Source organism: Neophocaena asiaeorientalis, unplaced genomic scaffold, assembly GCF_003031525.2.
Source record: "Neophocaena asiaeorientalis asiaeorientalis breed wild unplaced genomic scaffold, Neophocaena_asiaeorientalis_V1.1 scaffold133, whole genome shotgun sequence".
NCBI classification, from domain to species: domain Eukaryota; kingdom Metazoa; phylum Chordata; class Mammalia; order Artiodactyla; family Phocoenidae; genus Neophocaena; species Neophocaena asiaeorientalis.
This window is the reverse complement of record NW_020174429.1, coordinates 3,861,786-3,882,825: the sequence shown is the minus strand read 5'-3', so window position 1 is coordinate 3,882,825 and position 21,040 is coordinate 3,861,786. Positions and strand designations below refer to the sequence as shown.

Below are 21,040 nucleotides of genomic sequence, written 5' to 3'. Positions count from 1 at the left end.
AGGTGTCTGGGTGTTCTTTTCAGGGAATCGCATAAATCCATTGCCTGGATCCACATTTCCTGTGGCTCAGAAGAACAGAGTGAGTGTGAGAAGGCAATTATCGGTGCCAAGAAGAGCAGTGACCCTCTTGTTGAAGAAGGTCTGACTGAAGTTGTTTCAGTTTGGGGTGAATTTTGCTAAAATTATCTCCTTTGAAATTATATATTCGAGTTTAATGTTTCAAACCCCTGATTGACTGCTCAAGTTAGAGCTGTGATAACAGTGGTTGGTGTGCTTCAAGATGCTGAAAATGCCAGCTCTTGGGAAAATGACAGTTCTCTGAGAAACAATCAGGTTCACTGCACATCTGTCTTCAACGGAAAGGTTATCACTGAGCGCACAAAACTAACTATGATGGTCTTTCCCCCCAGCACTGAGGGTCCTTTATTACTAACTAAAGATCCTATGAGAAAAGAGGAGACATTTCACTTTAACTTCCTGTTGATGTCCATTTTCCTTTCACTAGCTATCTTATCACACACACAAAATATTTTGCTTGAAAATAAAGTCCTTCTGTATGGTTTGAACATTTCTTTTCTGAAAAGCAGAGGATGGAGTAGATGACATCCCTGTGTCCCCTGGCGTCATTGGAATTCTATGATTCCTGGACTGGACATAGTGAAAAATATATAATGTGATAACAATTTCTGCCATATAGGAAATTAATCAATATCGATGATTAATAACCATACAGCAGGACTTCCCTGGTGGTGCAGTGGTTAAGAATCCACCTGCCAATGCAGGAGACATGGGTTTGAGCCCTGGTCCAGGAAGATCCCACATGCCACGGAGCAACTAAGCCCATGTGCCACAACTACTGAGTCTGTGCTCTAGAGCCCGCGAGCCACAACTACTGAGCCTGTGCCACAACTACTGAAGCCCACACGCCTAGAGCTCATGCTCCGCAACAAGAGAAGCCACCGCAATGAGAAGCCCACGCACTGCAATGAAGAATAGCCCCCACTCGCTGCAACTAGAGAAAGCCTGCGTGCAGCAACAAAGACCCAACGCAGCCAAAAATTAATTAATTCATTAATTTAAAAAATAACCATACAGCAGGATGGTGATGGTGATAATGAGGACTCAGTTGCTGCTAACAGTGTGAAGACTTCTACTTTGGTTGGGGGTGGGTAGAGGGCATAAGAATCATTTGAGTTCAATTTCCAAAGAATTTGATGAACTTTCCTCTTATTGGAAGTTGAAAATGAAACTCACAGATTCACAGAGGGAGGGAGCAGAGATGGCTTAACATAAAGGTGTTGGGTTTCAGTAGTTGTAACATAAGGATTAGACCCAGGACCTCTAGGCCTAAGATAAGGATAATGTATTTGAAATCAATTAAAGGATTGATAATTTCACCCCCCCCAAAGGTTCACCTCATCCTTAAGAAAATGATTTGTAGGAGCCTAAAAGCTCAGAAACATACCATTTTCTGTAGGAGAAGGTGAGCATTCACTTCCCCCAAATACAAAGGCTACATCCACGTAACTGAGTTGACAATTACACGTGGGACCATCTGGCTATATTTATAATTGGTATAATGAACAGCTCCTTGTTTCAGATATTAAAAGCAAGATGACTTAGCACATGCTAAGTGAGCATGAAGATAGACCCTATCCAGTCAAATGATGGAAATGAATTTAATAATAAAAACCCACCAGGAGAAGGAACTGCTCGTGTGAATTTCAAAGAAACTCTTCCTGCCATCTGCTGTTGCTAGCATTTTATATCACCATATTCACCTGCTCTCTTCCAGAGCCCAGTGCTGCTAAGCTCTTTGTACAGAATAAGTTACTAGGCAGGAGAACAGAGTGACTGAAGGGATGGGAGTGAATACAAAAGGCCCTTCACCATCTCCAGTCTCAGCGTGCTATTTTTACCAGCCAGGTAGACACCAGCAGTATAGGAATCAACGCTGGACTTCTCCAGGAAAGCTTTCACAATGAAGGACAAAAAGGGACTAAAGAAGTGGCGACTTGGGTGGGCTCAAAGATCACCAGGGCCATCAGGTAGAGCTGCTTGGCCACACCAGTATCCCATTGCCCCCCTCCATGTCCCTCCTCCCCAGTACCCTGCAACATGAAATCCAGATGTAATCAGGTCTAAAGACTGCAACAAAGAAGATCTGCCCAGAGGAAGAACACATGCCTGCAGGCATTGTCAGCAAACACCCTGGAGCCATTTATAGATGTCCCAAAGCCTGGGACAGTGTAGAAGGTCAGTAGAAGGGAAACAGCACTCTCATAAATGGAGAATCAGGCATTGGTGGTGGTGGTGGTGGTGGTGGAGGGGTGATTTTGATATTTCTCTCTCAAGAGAAGAGCTTAGGAGACAAGGTACTTAAATAATCATGGGTCCAGGTTGGTCCCACCTCACAAGCTTACAGCAGAGAAAGGAGAATTTAGGGGACCGTGAATACAAGCAGCAAGCAAGCTCTCCAATCATCCCCCAGGGATCTGATTTGTTTGCACTGTGTTCCCTGGTAAAGAGAAAGGGAAATCTTACCTTGATTTAAGCCCAGTGCCCGAGGGAGCTGCAGTGTGGCCAGATTCCCCAGAGAGAGAATAACCATGCCAACAGAGGGGCTCAGCCCTTCCCCAGGGTAGATGGTTTAGACTCTTTTGGAGATACTTTATGCGCTTCTTGTGAAAAACAGAACTCCTGACAGTTGACCTTGGCAACTTTCAATCCAGAGAAGACCTGACAGACCGCCATCTTTGGGCACCTTGTAGGGCCCATACAGAAACCATAGCAGGGTTTCTCCGAGACCTGAGCTCAGCAGGGGCACAGACTGATTGGAGAACAGCTGAAGAGAAGCCAGATAAGCCACATCTGCATGCTCTGCTCCTGTCTATGGCATGCAGCTGTGCCTGAAGAGGAAGGACCACCTGTTGGCAATAAAAACCAATTAGATTCTGGAGGGGTGAGATCAGACCCTGAGGGGATAACTAGTTGTTGACACAGCTCTATCAGGTTGGTTATTGGAGAAAGACCCTGAAGACTGGAGTGGAAAATAGCCTGGACCCTGGAGATATAGTTCTTAAGTTTTCTGTTTTGTTTGTTTTGGTTTGGTTTGGTTTTGGTGGGAGGGGTCAGTGGGAGAAAGGGTTCAAGAACACATGTAAAATGAAAGCTATAGGTCAAACTTCTCCCCCAAAGAAATGCATATACACATGACTTGCCTTCAAATTCAGGGAGCCCACAGGGTCCCTGAAGCCCAAGTATGCACCCAAGGTTAAGAACCCCTGCTTAGGAGGCAGTTTTGAACACAACAGGTGGGGAGTTTATTTATAAGATATAATAACCTCACTGGCAATTTCTCCAAGTATGTTTCCTGCAGCACTTACGTCACAGTCACCTGGTGCCATCGCCCAGTTCTTGCTGGAAATGCAGATCCCTGAGCCCTTTCTCAGAATTAACTAATCAGGATTGTTCACAATAGGGCTTTGGAGTTTGCATTTTTTTAAGCACTTGGGTATCATTTATACATTATATAGATTAAGAACTCCTGAGAGTTAAGAATGACCCTAAAAAAGGTCTTCGGGTTCCAACCAAAACCCAAGGCTGATACAATAAGATATCAGAAACTGACCACTAATTGACTGTCAATTGATTAAGGACCAAGAGGGTGGGTGGAGCTCAGGTCGTCCGACCGATAGAGGAGGGGGTCCACCGATACTGATTATAAGCCAACATTTGTCTAGCATCTGCTTTAGTCCAGGCACTTGAGCATGTTAGGTTTATGCCATTTAATTCCTCTCAATCATTCTCATATTATAGATGAAATCAAGGTTCAGAGAGTTGAAAAAAATTACATTGCACCATGGAGCAGAATAAAGAGAGGAGCCAGGCCTTAACACAGGCAACCTGACTCAATGCTTGTGCATTTTAAAAAATTACACCGAACAGTCTGCCTTTTATATGCCAAATCTGGAGGACACAAGAAAAATTCTGAGCATACAGTGTCTCCAGTGATCAGGTAATACACTTCAGAACAAAAGATTTATTCAGATAAAACAGGAGAGAGCAATACAAAATCTGATGTCAATCCATCGGCAGCAGATGAAGTTTGAGCCACACATGCAGTGGGCAACAAGAAATGGGACTCACCCTACAATTCAGAGTCACTGGAGGGGCTGCTAGAGAAATAGTGTTTTGAATCAGCTCTAAAGAGTCCATATAATTTTGAATTCATTCCACCTTATGTAGAGTCTGAGTTTAAACAGGCCAGAATCTCCCAAAAATCCACCTCATATATTACTTTAGATAAACAAGAATACTTATGGGAGACAGAGAGAAGAATTCCTGAACAAAGATAAGTTTCTCGGCTTGTAATCCCCAATTCCTCGACAGACCTCAAAGGATAAAGTGAACTTTGCTGAGTGCTTACTGTGTGCCAGTCATGGTATCAACTCATTTAATCCTTATCCAAATATTTTAGGCGAGGTATTATTATTACTGTGCCTAGTTTTAAAATGACATAAGCTTGGCCAAGATGTAACAAGTAGGAAACAGTAGAGACAGGATTTAGACCCTGACAGTCCAGTGACAGCAAGCTCTCTCTAACCATCAGCTACACTGATCAGCTAGCCTAGGTAGAGATTTAGGGAATTTGTTGAGTCCATTACAGTAGAAGAGAAAAGTTAGAAAAACCATATGTGACAAAAGACTTGGTATTCAGTGACCATGTTTTGAAAGTAAAGGGCATTAGGTTATCAGTTTTTGAGTCAACCTCCTGAGTAACTATGAGATTGAGGGAAGAGGGACAACGGTTTATCTGTCTCCCTCTGTCTGGCAAACAACCCCATTCCCTGAGGAGAGTTTCTCAAACTTGAAAACATGTTTATTCCAACTCTGAGCAATGTTTTGTTCCCTTAGAGTCTAGGGAATAGTCCTGAAGGTCAATGACCTTGTTTTAAGTGCCTCTCCTCTTTGCAACTCTCCCTGATTTTAATCTCACAATATGAGGACCCATATTTTAAAAGCTGGATGGACTGACTGCCAAAAAACAAAAAGAGAGAGAAGGATTTATAGAGATGTATAACTGCCCACCCATGTGTCCACTGACAACCCATCATGGAGAATGATGCATACCTCCAGTTTCCTAAGAGGGCAGGGGGCACCTGTAGAGCCCACTAAGATGAGCGCTCTAGTGATTCAGCAAGATACATCCCTTAATGGTCAAGGTTCAGCTGCCCTTACAAGCCAATCTCTTACAGCCTCGTGACTCAGAAAACATTTCCTGCAAAAGTGTCCATATGTTTGCCAATGGAATGACATCAATCTCAGCTTTTTGTCAACATTTTTCAGTAACTTCCTTATGTTCGTTTCTGTAAACTTGTTGATCTCTAAGGGTTTCTCAGTTTTGCTTCAGATACTCTGGTTGACACAGGAATGCTGGTGCTTCTGGCTCTGTGTTCATCCAATGCCATCCTCAGCATGATAATAATGAGAGCTAACATTATTAAGTGCTGGCTATGTGCCAGGTGATGTTCTAAGCAATTACATCTATTTACTCATTTAAATCTTTTTCAGTAAGTTCATGAATTAGAGCTGTTTTGTAGATAAAGAAATGAGAACACAGAATGTTCCAGCCATTTGCTCAAGATCACAAAGCTAATATGTGGCACTGCAGGACTCTGAGTCAGTTTGGCTTCAGAACCTGAGTGCTCAACCAGTATGCTATTTGTCACCAATATGTCTATACCTCAACCCTAATGTTACCTATTATAATTTTAACTTATTCACACCACACTATGAACTCACACGCATATATTAGCACATATGCTGGAGCAAGAAAGATTACCAGAAGATCAAAAACATTATTCAGGCAGTAATAACAATGGCTAATGGCATTGTGCATTCTTTATGATTTTAAAAGCATCCTTGCAAAGCTGTACAATTGACCCAGTTTTTTAACCCTCTGAATCAGACAAGTCAGGTAGATTGTTCAAGATCATCAGCAGGTCTCTGGACTTCTGAACTCTGAGCTACCAAATTCAGAGGTCCCTGCCCTTTCAACTATGACATACAACCTTCTTACTAACCGCTAGGCACAACCAGCCTAGTATAGTGAAATGAACACTTGGATAAAGTGTCTGTCATCATGGTAGAACTATTAACAGCCAAAGAAGGAAGGAAGCATTGTCCATAATTAGACATAAATTCTAGGCTTTAGGGAAAAAATCGTTTGTTAAAGTTCAGAGAAAAGGTAGGTATGACTCCTTGGTGACACTATAAAAGTTAAAATGGTTAAAAGAGGAAAGGTTCACATAAAAGAATTCTATCAGAACAATCACTAACGTCTTAGTTTGTCTGAGCTGCTATAACAAAGTACCATAGACTGGGTGGCTTATAAATGACATAAACTTATTTCTCACAGTTCTGGAAGTCATGGTCGGGTTCTGGTGAGAACCCTCATCTGAGTTGCTGACTGCCAACTTCTCATTGTATCCTCAAATAGCACAAAAAAGGTCATCTAGCTCCCTGACCTCTTCCTATAAGGGCACGAATCCCATTCATGAGGGCTTCACCCTCGGGACTTAGTCACCCCTTAAGGGCTCCATCTCCTAATCCCATCACATTAAGAATTAGATTTCAGTATATGAGTTTTAGGGGACATAAATATTCAGTCCATAACAAAAAATGACATTGATCAAGAAGAAAAAGGAAAAGTGTCTTTAAAAAAAGCAAACAAACAAAGACTATGCAGAGAGCTCTTGATCTCAGATTTTAAAAGAAATGCCTGAAATATGAAAAGAAGCACTTATAACCAAGGAATACTAGCCAGTCTTAGTGATAACCAGGATAAACAGAGTTGAAATTGCCCTGAGTCTTAAAAAGACAGTGTCAGGGCACTGAAAGGGGGCTTTGAGCTGAGTTCAGAGCAGGAAGAAGAATGAGGAATGGAAGGGCCCCATGCTCAGGGGCAGAGAAAAACAGGACAATTCGGCTTCTTTCTTGCTTTCTCTGTCGAGGAAAGTGATCTTCAAACTGGGAAGGCTTGAACAAATATGGTTTGTAGGAAACTGAAACCTAAGGTAGGCAAGGAGACAATAAGAAAACACCAAGCCCCTCAAATGAGTTCAAGTTCACAGGCCCCGCTGCAGTGAGTGCTGGAGAGTTTGGGAGAATTTAGAGAACAGATACATGCTCCAATTTTTAAAAACAAGCAACAGATGGATTACAGAAAGATGAAAAGTATCAAGACCTGGAAATATTTTTTACGGATATATAGACTTTTATTAGGGCAAGCATTTCCACAAGCATAAAGATCTCTTTAAGACAAATAGATGGCCCAAGTATCTTTGTTAAGTAGTGATCAAAAATGAAGTAACATTTAGCAAAATTAATTCTAAATAAAGACATTCAGCATATAAACCAAGTCTTTTGAAGTTTTTTAACACCGAGACCTAATCACATTGTTTTCCAAGTCAGAGTGTCTAACAATTAATGTTGAAACTATAATTAATAATATGACATATGATACTGTGCTTTTCCAAAGTAAAGAAATATATTTGACATAATATTTTTATGAATCACATTTGATATCACAAAATAAACTTTACTGGACAAAAAAAATTGTTTAAAAATCTCAGAAAAAAACAGACATAATGAAAAGATAGACATAGTGTACAAATAATGTTAAAATATTGTCACACAGGGCGAGAGAGAGTCATGGACATATACACACTAACAAACGTAAGGTAGATAGCTAGTGGGAAGCAGCCGCATGGCACAGGGATATCGGGTAGGTGCTTTGTGACCGCCTGGAGGGGTGGGATAGATAGGGTGGGAGGGAGGGAGACGCAAGAGGGAAGAGATATGGGAACATATGTATATGTATAACTGATTCACTTTGTTATAAAGCAGAAACTAACACACCATTGTAAATCAATTATACCCCAATAAAGATGTTAAAAAAAAAGATACAAAAAAATAAATAAAATAAAATATTGTCACAGGTATGGGAATGTATCATTTGAATATAAAAAATGTTATAAAGCAAAAGGTTGTCAAAATACAGGAGAGTTATTTCGAAACACATGCAAAACCAAGATCATGAAGTAGTGGCAACTATTTCTAACGTATAACAGATACTGAAACGCCGTGGGGGAAATGAACAGAAGTATCTCCTGAAGTGGTAGTGACAAAGGACAGAGGTGGTTTTCAGAAGTTCAAGGGACATAGCTAATTAACTTACCACCTCCTTCAAATAAAAGTGAGACTCTCTTGGGAGAATCTAAGCCCATTTGCAGACACATCTTAGAGCAGTTAATGAAATGCTTCATATTTCAGCAGAAAGAGATTTCAACGGTAAAAATGACATAGGAATCAGAAGCATACTTGGCTGTGACACTTGGTAGTTGACGTTTTCCCAGTGACCACAAGTGTGAGGTCCTCATGAGACTGATGTCCCCAGCTGCATGAATATCTGCACTCTCATTTCACCAAAGAACATGAACTCTGCTGGGTGCTCTGTATTCTGGGTGGAGAACTCCAGCCAATTCTGTGTAGCCTAAATCAACATGGGCATCCACCACCGTTTTAAACTCATCACCCCACAGAGCTGGCCCAGCAGGCTTCAACTGGAAAATAACTGGCTCATAGACTCCTTTGGTATTTTTTTTTCTAGTTTGCACTATGGTACCCCATAAATAATCTCAAACTCTTGCTTGTCAATGAGAGCCAAATTTGGAATAAGAAATTGTTCTTGGCATTCTTTATTCTTGGCCGAGCCTTTCTGAACTTCAGCTCAAGGAGCAAAACTATCATACTTCCAAACATGAAACACTTTATCCATTATGCCTCCAAATTCTGCACTCCAGAATCAAACCAAATCAGAGTGAGCTGTCTAAAGATGAATGGTTTTACTAATATTTTCCAGAAACTCATTTATCTTTGAGGGTTTAAGGCAATAACTATGAAATTCATAGAACGTTCCATCATATTGTCGGAGGGCCCCCGTAGCAAAAGATGAATGGATCTGAGGGGCAGGTGACCACGTGGCCAGAGCCCTAGTCAGGCCGCCTTGGAGGACAAGCGTGGCAGGGCTTTGGGTGCTGAGAAGGGCAGCCAGTCAGTGGTCCTCCTTTTACGGCTTTCCTAATGGAAATCAAGACCAGGCCAATTTTTAAAAGAGTAAATATATTTTAATACTTAAAAGATCATAATTAAACATAATTGCGTGTGCCAATATCATTCTTATAAGGCAAGCTTTACCAACGGAATCTTGTTTCTGTGTTGAGAGGCTATGAAGGTAAGTCAACACTTTACTGGGTCAAGATTTCAAGACGCCATTGTCAAACTAATCCCTATGGACAATATAGATAAACTTGGACTGAACGCCGGTTAAGTAAGGAAGTTTCCTAACTAGCTGAATGACTGAATGTATACGCTGTTGATGAACTCAATTCTGTCTGAAGAAACGTACTGTGTGGTAAGGGGGGCTGGGGTATGCTTTTCTTACATAAACCATATATTTGGCACATTTTTAATGTGTAAGTAATACAGAAATCAGCTACATATTTTGACGCAACTGTTTTGAAGATATTTTGACAGCCCAGTGAAACAATTTAAAGAATTTTCCTCAAGTGCCAATTAACATAATTACATACACACTCACTTCCTGATCTTCATCCCACTTCTGAGTGAATTTTAGAGAGGCAATAAGGTCAGGTTCAGGGGTGAGATGAGGCGTTGCGACATTCATTATTCACGTTGCTAGGGCACGACAAAAGGTGTGTTTATATTTTGATGCACCCATTTCGATATGACCAAATCAAAGTAGTCACATCAAAATCCTTTTCCAGATCGGATTTCCATACATTTATCTGCATCACAGATTTTGGAACTCTATAGCAATAAGGATCTATCTCTTACCCCATGAGACATTTACTTTCCAGGTTGGCAATAACTCATTGTGCTTCTAATATATTTGAGGACAGAAAGATGGAGGCTGGTTTTAGAGTCAATATTTGCTAGATCTCCACCAAGTCAGATGTCATCTTCTTGCCTTTGGGAATACAGGTAAAGATGGCATATCATTCCAAGTTCTTTGTAAGTAATAGAAATAGACCCTGGCTGACAAAGCCAGAAAGGACTTTATAGGAAGGCTACTGGGTAGGGCTTTCATAGCAGAAAAGTCAAACAACCAGGTCTTGGGAAGGCCCACGGTCAGAGTAGCTCCAGGGAGCTCAGTAGAGAACCCAGACACAGCTTCTGCAGGAAGTACCATCAACAGCTTCAGTTCCACTGGCCATCTGTCCCTCTGTGTCTCTGCCCAAGTTTCAAATCTTGTCTCATTGCCCCCTGTCCTGTGACCAGGACTACTGGGGTCATGTGGATGGAGGAGGCAATTTCCCCAAGGGAAAAGGAAGGGCACAGTTATCAGAAGAAAGGGGCAGTGTGCAGGAAAAGCAAGAAAAAAAATAGACCCACTAAAGACCTGAACTTCAGTCAAACACTCATTTTCAAAAATACAGGTTTGGCCTCACCTGCCTTATGTAAATAAGGGGGTTAGTTGGCTGCAAGCACAGCAAGAGTGCTGACACAGCCTTGGTGGTCCCAGCATCAGTAAGAAGGCAGCCCTTCAGAGGTTCCAGCACAGCCATGGGACCTTCACCGTGGCCCCCTGGGTGGCCCTCCTCTGTGATTCTGGTCTCTGGGACACATCCTCTCATTCATTCTCCACCTCTAGGAATGGTAGCTGCTTCCTGTAATTACGAATGTCTGGGTTATCTCACATGTGCCTTTTTGCCCACTTTGTCCTTCTGTAGCTATGTTAAAAAGCTCCTATGTTAAGTTCCCTCTACTGGAAATGTTGATAGTATTTCTATCTTCCTTTCTGGAGTCTGACTGATGCAAATGCTGAAAACCCAGATGATGTCCACAGCAGGATGTTTGGTGAGGGAGGCTGATACCATGCGGTACTTGGAATGCATGTCTTGTTCAAAGGAAGACTTAGGGAATGTGATCACCAGCTTCAACTATCTGAAGAGCTTTCATCTGAAAAAGGGATTATATTTATCCCCTGTAGTTCCGGAGGGCAGAACTAGGATTAGTGAGCAGAAATTTCTAGGAAGCAGGTTTCAGCTCAAAATAAGGAACTATCCTCTAAGCCCTTGAGCTGTCCCCAACGGAATGCACTGGGCAAATTTTACTGGAGGTTAGTCAAGCAGGGGATTGGTTTTCATCCCTCTGAGACACCGGAGAGGTGCCCACCAGAGTGACATGCTGGGCCAGATCAACTCTTGAGGCCCCCAAATCCTCCTGCAGAATCTGTAGGCTTTAATCAAAGATTTAGTCATTTTCTATTGGAACTCGAGAACAAAGCTGGGGTGCTTGGTGACCTGCAGAAAACAGTATCAATTATCCTCTAAGATTTATCTTGGCTCCAGCGTACTTTAAAACAATCACTCTTACTCTGAGACTGAAAAATTCAACTTCCCACCATTGTACACCCAGCTGAAAGCGGACACCCATTTGCTCCCCTCTGCTTCTAGCTGGGTTCACTCGGTGTCCCTGTGATTTATGCCCAGAGGTCCTTTGGAGGAGACAAAGGTGACTACAGCCCACAACTAATGGAATCAAAGGATTTGAGTGTTCTGGAAAGACTTGCTCACCCTTGTGAATCTCCTTTGATGGATCCAAATCCCTGAGGCTGAGGCTTCCCGGATCAGTCCTGGATTCACAAGGATGGGCAGACAGTTATGAGGGAACCAGACAAGTCTTCAAAACCTTTATGAGATTATCTTCCTGCCAAGCTTGAAAATCCCACCACCTTTCCAATTCTTGCTACAGCTGTCAATAACTTGTGCACATCTGTACAGCCCGCCCTTCTGCTGTTCGGGGCACACAAGTCTCAAAACAGCTCTTCTCCATACACCAGTTTTCCTTTCCTGGAGCAAAACACCCTTCATTCGCATTGTGGCAGTTCGGGAGGTAGGTGGGGGGAAAACTATTCCCCTTTGAGCCCTGCTAAACCAAATGTAGAAACGTAACATTCTAACCTCTAATACGCTCAGAAAATGGTAACTTCTAAGCACACTAAAAGAAGTGTTCTCTTACATTTTCCAATGGGAACACTGGAGGAGAGAGGAAACACAATGAGTAACCCATGGTCAAAACCCCAGATATAACAGGACCAGAAACTAAACTTCATTTTGCCCTAGTCCAGGGATGCTCCGCTCACTTACACAATCTTATTTCTTCAAACGATCCTACATTATCAGAGAGAAATCCATAGAATTAAGAGTTTTGGTGGCTCAGCCCAGCTTTCTAGCGAGCACGGGTTCAACTGACAGCAGGCCATCCGTGACCAGGAGGTTGCCCCTTTTGCCGACACAACCCTTCATGGATCATTTTACTTTCCATCTGTTTCCCCTAAATTTGTCCCAATATTTTTGTCATTTTAACATTTGTCATACGTCCTACTCTAAGGGTGTGATTGCCCAGGAAACAAAGGGAAAATGCCTAAGAAGTGATCAGCAGAGCCTGGCTTGCATGTCAACAACTGCCCAACTCTCTGGGCTCCTGCCATGGTGTAGGGAGCCCAGGATGCAAAATATCTTAAAACGCAGACACCCCTGCATGCCTAAAAGTCCAACACAAGCAAAGAATAATTTTGAGTTTAACAATATCCTCTTCCCACAGCCTGTCCCCAAAAGTAGGGCTGTAAGGCCATGTTCTCCTAGTGAAAAACTGTTGGTTAGAGCCTGGTGCTGAGGGCAGTAGAGGGCAGGAAGAGAGAATATCATGGTGTGGTGGGAGGTGGGATGGAGAATGGGGGGACAGGGGCTTCTCTCATGGATGGGACCCCCTATGGGACCAGCTCTCTTGCTGCAAGTCAGGTCAGCTTGTCTTCCATCTCAAGAGATCTGAATTGTGATGCTCATCTAATGCTCTCTGTTTCCTCTCCCTCCGACCCCTCTCTGACCACCCCTCATATTGTCCCCCTCCCTGTCCCTTTATGTTCCTTGGCCCTCTCTCTGCCCATCCCCTCCAGTCTGAGGCAGCCACCTGGGGACCCTGCTGTCCAGTCATTAGCCAGGGCAGCTGCTCTACCAAGCAAGCTCCAGAGACCTGCAGCTGGGAGAATGGAGTCCTGCGTGCAGGAGGGGAGCCGGGGAAGGCCCACCGAACCTTCTCAGGTGGCCAGATGATGCTTAATTAGGCCCCCTGCTCTGGAGGCCTCACCAGATGGGCAAATGCCTGGCAGCCTTAGGGAGCCAGCAAGACGCTGTGGGAAGTCCCAGCGCACGGTTTCCTTTCCAGCTGCCTCTGGGGCTGTGCGGAAGGATGGTTAAAATAGTAATTGGCGCCTGGGGTCAAGGGGCCTCGCGTTTCCCTGCCAGGAGGGGAGATGCTCTGCTTCTCAGTGATGCAAGCCCCGCCACTCCCCCGCCCCAAGGATCCCCTCCACCAGCCTGAGTTGCTCTTGCTGTTGATTGAAACTGATTTTTTTTTTTTTTTTTTGGATTCACACCAGAAGAGTTGGCACTGGGAACATTTTTCTAAACCTAAACAATGCACACTATGAATTCATGAAAGGTAGAATTAAACTAGAAGGGAAACATGAAGAAAATGCATGGGTTTCATTCTTTCTGTCTCCCCAGCCTACAAATGTGAGCTACAAAGGGCGTGGCAGGGGGAGGGGGAGGCAGCTGAGGACTTAATTTTGACAAATTGCTGTTTCTGGGCAAGGGAGAAGTCGGGAGCCAGTGAGGGAGGCAGGGTGTAGGGGTCTGCTCTGGAGGTGCAGATATTTTATATTTCAAGGCATGTCCCTGGCCTGCAAAAGAGAACTGCCCTGTGGTTCTCCTGACCTACCCGGCCACTGCGCCTCTCACTGCCCCTCAGCATGGCCATTTCTACAAGAAAAACATGCCATGGGAGACAGGCAGGGAAGCAGAACCTTTGACACCCTCCTCACCCCAAATTCTGCTATTCAGGTGGAGTTCGCCTTTCGGTGGAAAGGCATCAATGGAAATAATGAAGTTTACAAACATTAAAGGGAAAATATGCAGGAAGCAGAGCTAAAAATGGGCCAAACAACTTCTTTGCCCTTCCCTCTTCCTGCCTTCCCTAGCTCCTTGTGTGACGAAGAACATCTTTGCCTCTGATGAAGAAGTGATAGCAGAAGAGCCTAAGTCCTTGACTCAGATGGCCTTTTTATAGAAAAAGAAAAGTCAGGAAAATACAAGAAATCTCTTCTGCCTGCCATCACAGCCCTCGCACCCCCATTTGGGATACCCTATAAGCGTCCATATGGATTCAGAGGAAAAATCCATGTATCTCATTTGGTGATTTTCTTTTTTAAGCTGTTGGAAAGTGAATTCTCCTGCCCAGTGGCAATTGTTTCTTAGCTATTATATGCAGGGAAAATTTCCAAAATAAAATGCAATAAGGCTAAGAAGACAAGCATACAAATCATTTATTATAATATTCCTTATTTACCCTTGTTATTAATGTCCCTTGTTTGTGGGACAAATTTGTGGACGGGACAGGCTGTGTATGATTACATTCTTGGCCAGCAGAGAACCAGGTTGGCAGCAGCACGTCTCTGAGCAATCTCAGCTCTCTGCAGTTTCTGGAGTATAACATATTTTCTGCAGGCTCAGGCTGACACAGTGGACATTAATTGTTAATTCACCAACAGCCATCTGCTAAAGCGTAGACTCCCTGGAAATCTGGGGAAACAGCGCCACCTAGCAGCCCTAGCGCTAAGTGCTTCAAAGCTGTGTTTGTTGTTGACTGGGCCGGTGGAAAAGGCTGACCGTTCTTTTGAGGTTGACCAAATTGGAAAGATGGTCTCTTTAAATCCACTTCCGCTACCAATGAGCACAATAAGCTGGCGACAGCTTGGAGTCCATTTTGCTTCGGAAAAGCAGCTCAGCTTAACATTCTGGTTGGATAAGAAAGGTTTCATAAAATTTCTTACCATAGGTCATTTCACCTGTAGGACACTTTGGAGCTACACATTTAAAAGATGGAGGCCCAAGGAGAACAAGGTGCTTCTTCAAGGTCACACGGCTATTTTATGGTTGAGCCAGGCTCAAAAACTAGAACCAATCCTGCTATTCATAGAATGGGAGCCCTTTTTATAGGCTGTGCAGAGATGAAGGTAGAAACGACACAGAAGTGAGAGTATCCATCAGTAAGCCAAGGTCTGGGTCTCTCTCTGAATCTAGATATTGATAACAGGGATAAGGCAAGGTACACAGTAAACACAAGGACAGATTTTGGCCCGTGTCTAGGACACAGGCAAACACCATGGACAAATCTTTGAGCCGCCCTGCAAAATGTCATTGAAATGGCTGAAACAAACATTTGGGCTATTCTCCAGCCCAACCTCTCTGTGGTCTGGTCAGTCACATGTCTCCCTAAGAGGAAAAATATTGCAGATTTTAATTTGGGAAATAGGGGTTTTCAGACTCTCCTCCTCTAAAGGCCCTTTGGATCTTTGACTCCAAATGTGTCAGACGCTCTTTCTCTCTCTCAGGGAGGAACATTGTGGAGACTCAACCTCTCAGAGTGGGAAGGGACCTTGGGGGTGACTCATCCCATGGGGCTCATCCTGAGTGCACAATGGAATTGCCAGAGAAGATGTTAAAATCGTCAGTGCTAGGGTCCCACCCCAGACCAATTAAATAAAATTCTCTAGTGTGGGACCTAGGTATGGTAGTCCCCCCCTTATCTGCGATTTTGCTTTCTGCGGTTTCAGTTACCCACAGTTAACTACAGTTCAAAAATAGTAAATGGAAAATTCCAGAAACAAACTACTCATGGGCTTTAAATTGTATGCTGTTCTCAGTAGTGTGATGAAATCTCGCACCATACAGCACAGGGTCCCCAACCATCGACATCATCATGGCTCAATCCAGGATCACCTGCTCCAGGTGACCTGCTTCTGACATGTGGTCTGAAGGTCCACAGCCTAATGTTATGTCACAATGCCTATGTCATTCACCTCACTTCATCTCATCACGGAGATATTTTATCATCTCACATCATCACAGGAAGGTTGAGTTCAGTAGTACAATAAGATATTTTGAGAGACAGATAGAAAGACTACACTCCCAAACTTGCATTATAGTATATTATTATAATTGATCTATTTTATTGTTAGTTATTGTGAATCTCTGACTGTGCCTAATTTATAAATTAAACTTTATCATAGGTATGTATGGGTGGGCCCAAAAGTGCCTTCGGTTTTTTAAGCAAAAATAAAATACATTTTTCATTTTGAGCAAAGAACAGTTCCAGGTGCCTTTTACAGTCTTCCAGGGAATTGAAAATTTTTTCCATTAAGAAAATTTTGTAAAGACCAAAATAAACGGAAATCCGAAGGTACGATGTCTGGTGACAGCGGATGAATCAGAACTTCCCAGTCAAGCTGTAACAGTTTTTCCCTGGTCATCAAAGAAACATACAGTCTCGCATTATCCTGATGGAGGATTATGCATTTTCTGTTGACTCATTCTGGACGCTTTTCATCGAATGCCACTTTCAGTTGCTCTAATTGGGAGCAGTAGTTGTTGGAACTAATCGTTTGGTTTTCCGGAAGGAGCTCATAATAGAGGACTCCCTTCCAATCCCACCATATACACAACATCACCTTCTTTACTGGCCTTTGGTGTGGTTGGCGGTGGTTCATTTCGCTTGCCCCACGATCTCTTCCATTCTGCATTGTTGTACAGTGTCCATTTTTCATCACCCATCACCAATTTGTTTTAAAAAAGGAACATTTTCATTACGTTTCAGTAGAGAATAGCATGTGGAAATATGGTCAAGAAGGTTTTTTTCGCTTAACTTAAGGGGAACCCAAACATCGAAGCGATTCACATAACCAACGCGGTGCAAGTGATTTTCAATGCTTGATTTGGATATTTTGAGTATGTCGGCTATCTCCCGCGTGGTATAACGTTGACTGTTCGCAATTAATGTCTCGATTTGATCGCTATCACCTTCAACTGGTCTACCCGACCGTGGAGCAACGTCCAGCGAGAAATCAATCTCCAGCACAAAACTTTGCAAACCACTTTTGACACGTTCGATCAGTCACAGCACCTTCTCCATACATTGCACAAATCTTTTTTTGCATTTCAGCTGTATTTTTACCTTTCTTGAAATAATAAAGCATAATAGGCTGAAAACGTTGTTTGTTTTTCTTCCATCTTCAATATTAAAATGGCCACACAAAAATTCACCGATTTCGACAACTCTTCTTTTAAATGCACGCTGGTATGACAGCTGTCACATACAATCTAACAAAATTGTTTCGAATGAAGTTAAAGACAACTAAGTGCTATTAGAGCCATCTTACAGAAAAAAACAAACGAAACTTTTGGCCCACCCAATATGTATAGGAAAAAACATAGTATATCTAGGATTCAGGACTAGCCCTGGTTTTAGGCACCCCATGAGGGTCTTAGAACATACCTTGCACAGATAATGAGGCACTATTGTATTAGTATGTATGAGGGATGCCAATATGCTACCAAGGTTAAGAATCGCTGGCTTGTAGCCCAAACTTTCCTCTTAAAGATGAGAAAACTGAGGTGCAGAAAGGCAGAGTGGTCTGTCCAGCAACACACAGGGAGCTAATGGCAGAACTGGGACCAGTTTTTTCTTCCTTGTCCTTAGCAGCTTGCTACAGTCCGTTACATCATGCTTGGCTTCAACCAGCCAGATAGCCAGAGTGGTCACAGCCTGCAGACACAGCCCCAAGACAGCCGTCTGTGAGTGGCCGTCTGTGCACAGCAAGTGCTCTAAGCACTGGGCAAGCTCAGCATTTAGGAACCTTGAAGGAAGAGATGTTGAAGGATTCTAACCAATGTGAGGGCACTTGGTCATATTTTTTTTCAACTATGATTTTTGGAACTGGAGAAATAACCACAGAATGGGTCTAGGGCCCCCCCTGGGCCCATGGTGAGATGGACCAGAGACAGACTCCATTGATCACCTGATTGGTGGTACTTTGGGTCTCCAGCGTACACTCGTCCCCGACAGTCTGATTACACCCCTTGCCCCCATGCACCATCACTCTAGTACGCAGCCACAGGTCCCTTTAGAGAAGGTCAGAGGAAGATTCACAGTGTAAACTGTCGGCTGTGCAGCAGGATTTCCAAGGAGACTTGTTCTCCTCTTCATTCAAGAGGCTCTGTGTCTATGAAATGACTCAAGTCTGAGAATTAGTTGAGGGATTTTTTACTTTTTTTTTTTTTCGGTATGCGGGCCTCTCACCGTTGTGGCCTCTCCCGTTGTGGAGCACAGGCTCCGGACACGCAGGCTCAGCGGCCATGGCTCATGGGCCCAGCCGCTCTTGTGGCATGTGGGATCTTCCCGGACCGGGGCACGAACCCGTGTCCCCTGCATCGGCAGGCAGACTCTCAACCACTGCGCCACCAGGGAAGCCTGATCTTTTACTTTCTATTGTGATTCTATTCACCAGGTCTAGAGCTTTCCCATTATGCAAATCAAGTAAGGCTTTAATAGCCAATTCAATGTCTCTACAGGCCATTCTATTCTGAATACTACTTGGGTTCTGCAAACCCTTACAGTAAACACACCCATCTTGCCTTTAGCAATTAAATACCACCTCTTGGTGCTGGGTTTCATCATCCCCACTGAAGTCAGGGGTCCTGTTCGATGGCAGCTGTCCACACCATCACTTCTGGCCCACAGAGAAGAGCCAGCACAGAGAACACAGGGGCTCCCTCACAAATGCATCTCTCCCAGCCTTGGTAAAGGGAGTGCCCTCTGGATCCTCTGAGGGGACGCAGTTAGGAGGTAGGTGAGCTGATCTCATATAATACATCTGCTCCAGCTTCCCCATCCCCCAAAGCTCTGTTTACATTCCTCTGTCTCACTGCCCCATCCTGCCCCATATCTCTTGTCAGGAAGGTCTGGCCCAGGACCCATTACCTTACTGTCTTCATGACAATTCAAAACCCCAGAGATTCTAACTTCGGCATTATGCAACCAAACCATATCTCCCAGGCTGCTTCCCAAACTTCAAAAGAGCTCCAAAATCCCATTAAACAGAGTGCCCCAGGTTTTAAAGAAATCGCTGATCACGAGCTATGAAATGAAGAATTGCATCAATACCAAAAGTTTAGAAGAGAAGAATGATTCAGGCAATGTTAGCCTAAGATTCTCCAGGATGAGGCTGGCTGTGACCAGGAATCTGCGAGCAGGCCATCAGCATGAATGTTCCAGGCTGGGCTTCCCTGTCCCACTCCCAGTTCCACCTTTCAATCAGGGATGCAGAAAGGAGGGTGGAGGGGAGACAAATCTTGACCTTGTGAGGCCAAGATGGCTCGAGGGCTCATACCCTTTCGCCCTTGGCATTGCTGAGAGGAAACACCGAAGCTTTATAGGATGGTAGGTATTGGCCACATGGATAGGGTTTTGCATGGGGCTCCCCGCTATACCCAGGGATGATGCCCGCCTGCAAGCCCTCTATTTGAATTTGGATGTTTTAAACAAAATAACACAGGCTGTCAAAGAATTCATTTCAGGAGTCCTTTTACACTGCCAGCTTATCATGTGTCTCCACCGTGGAACCCTGGGTTGGCTTGGCGTTTCACTCAGAATAGAGCCCAAGGATCCTTCCACGGGGCCCAAGCGCTAAGTGATCGGCCCCCCTTCCTCTCCGGCTCATCCCCTATTCCACTCCCTTGCTCACTGTGGTCCAGATGCGCTGGCTTTCTTGCTTCTCTTCAAACATGCATAGAACTTCCCCCGGCCACTCCCCCTGCTTAGCACACCCCTCCACCAGCTCTGCCCCTGACCGTCTTTGATCTTTCCAAATGTCACCCGCAGCTTCCCTGACAACCTCCTTTCACACTGCATCCTCCACCCCGCTCCTCTGCTTTTTTTCCATTACGGGTCACCTTCTGACTTACTGTATACTTCATTTATTTTGACATTGTCTGTCTCCCGCACTAGAATGGCAGCTCCCTGTGGGCAGACATGCTTGTCACTTTTGTCACTGCTGAATCCCCAACCCCTAGCAAAATGCTCGGCATGTGGAAGGGGATCAGTGAATATTTTGTGAGTAAATGCATTAAACTACTATGTGATTGGCTCTGTGGTTGAGCCAATCACAGCTTAATAAATGGGATCCACTAAGAGCCAGAGGCAGCCAGTTTGCCTGCCTTTCCTCTCTACCAAAGTGGAACAATCTCACAGCAATCAATCCAATCAGTAAGGAATTGCCCAAGTCTGATAAGACACACAGACACTGCAGTTAACATTTCTACTGCATTTCTTTTTTAAGTTCTTTAATTAAAAGTACACATGGATGGTTAAAGCAAAATGTTTTCACTCTACCTAAGCTTGCCATATGTCTGTGGTTTAAAAAGTGAATCTTGTCCCACTAATAATGTCCTTCATCGTTTTGCTTAGAGGAGGAGGTTTCAGGGAAAAGGGCAGTTATGATTGCGACTCCTTTTACACTAGACTAATAATAACTTTAGAAAAACAGCCCATGTTTAGCTCCACAGATGCGCCTTGAGGGGGACCCTAAAACACCTGAGGATAAAGAGCGTCCATGCACAAGAGGAGGCCAGCCACACTTGTTGGGCCCATCTGAGTATTATTCCTTTCAGCCAATGAAAGCTTCAGCCAATGAGCTGCTTAGTTATTACAGGTTATTCTGAATTCAGACAGCTGTCTTTTGTCTGGAAATTGATTACAAAGTAGATGCATCCATCAACTGGGGAATTTCTGATATAAAATTCATTCTTTTATTTGTCAAACATTGACTTAGAACCTCATAGGTGTGTTGAATATACCAAGTAAAACACTTGCAGACACTATGTGGACAGTAAGGAGAAAGGGGCCTTACTTGACACTGGGAGAGAGGGGTGCCAGGAAGGCCTCAGGCATTATGTATCCTTTGGACAAGCCCCGAATGAGGTGAGGAAGAAGCCATGCAGATTTAGGAGGGAGAGCATTCCAGGGAGATCAGGTGTAAAGGCCCTGAGGTGGAAAT

At 43.8% G+C, this 21,040-nt stretch overlaps 1 pseudogene; it reads right to left on the bottom strand.

Moving 5' to 3' along the window:
- Positions 1 to 8,326: 8,326 nt before the first annotated feature.
- Positions 8,327 to 18,082, bottom strand: LOC112407479 (protein NipSnap homolog 3A pseudogene; annotated as a pseudogene).
- Positions 18,083 to 21,040: the final 2,958 nt, after the last annotated feature.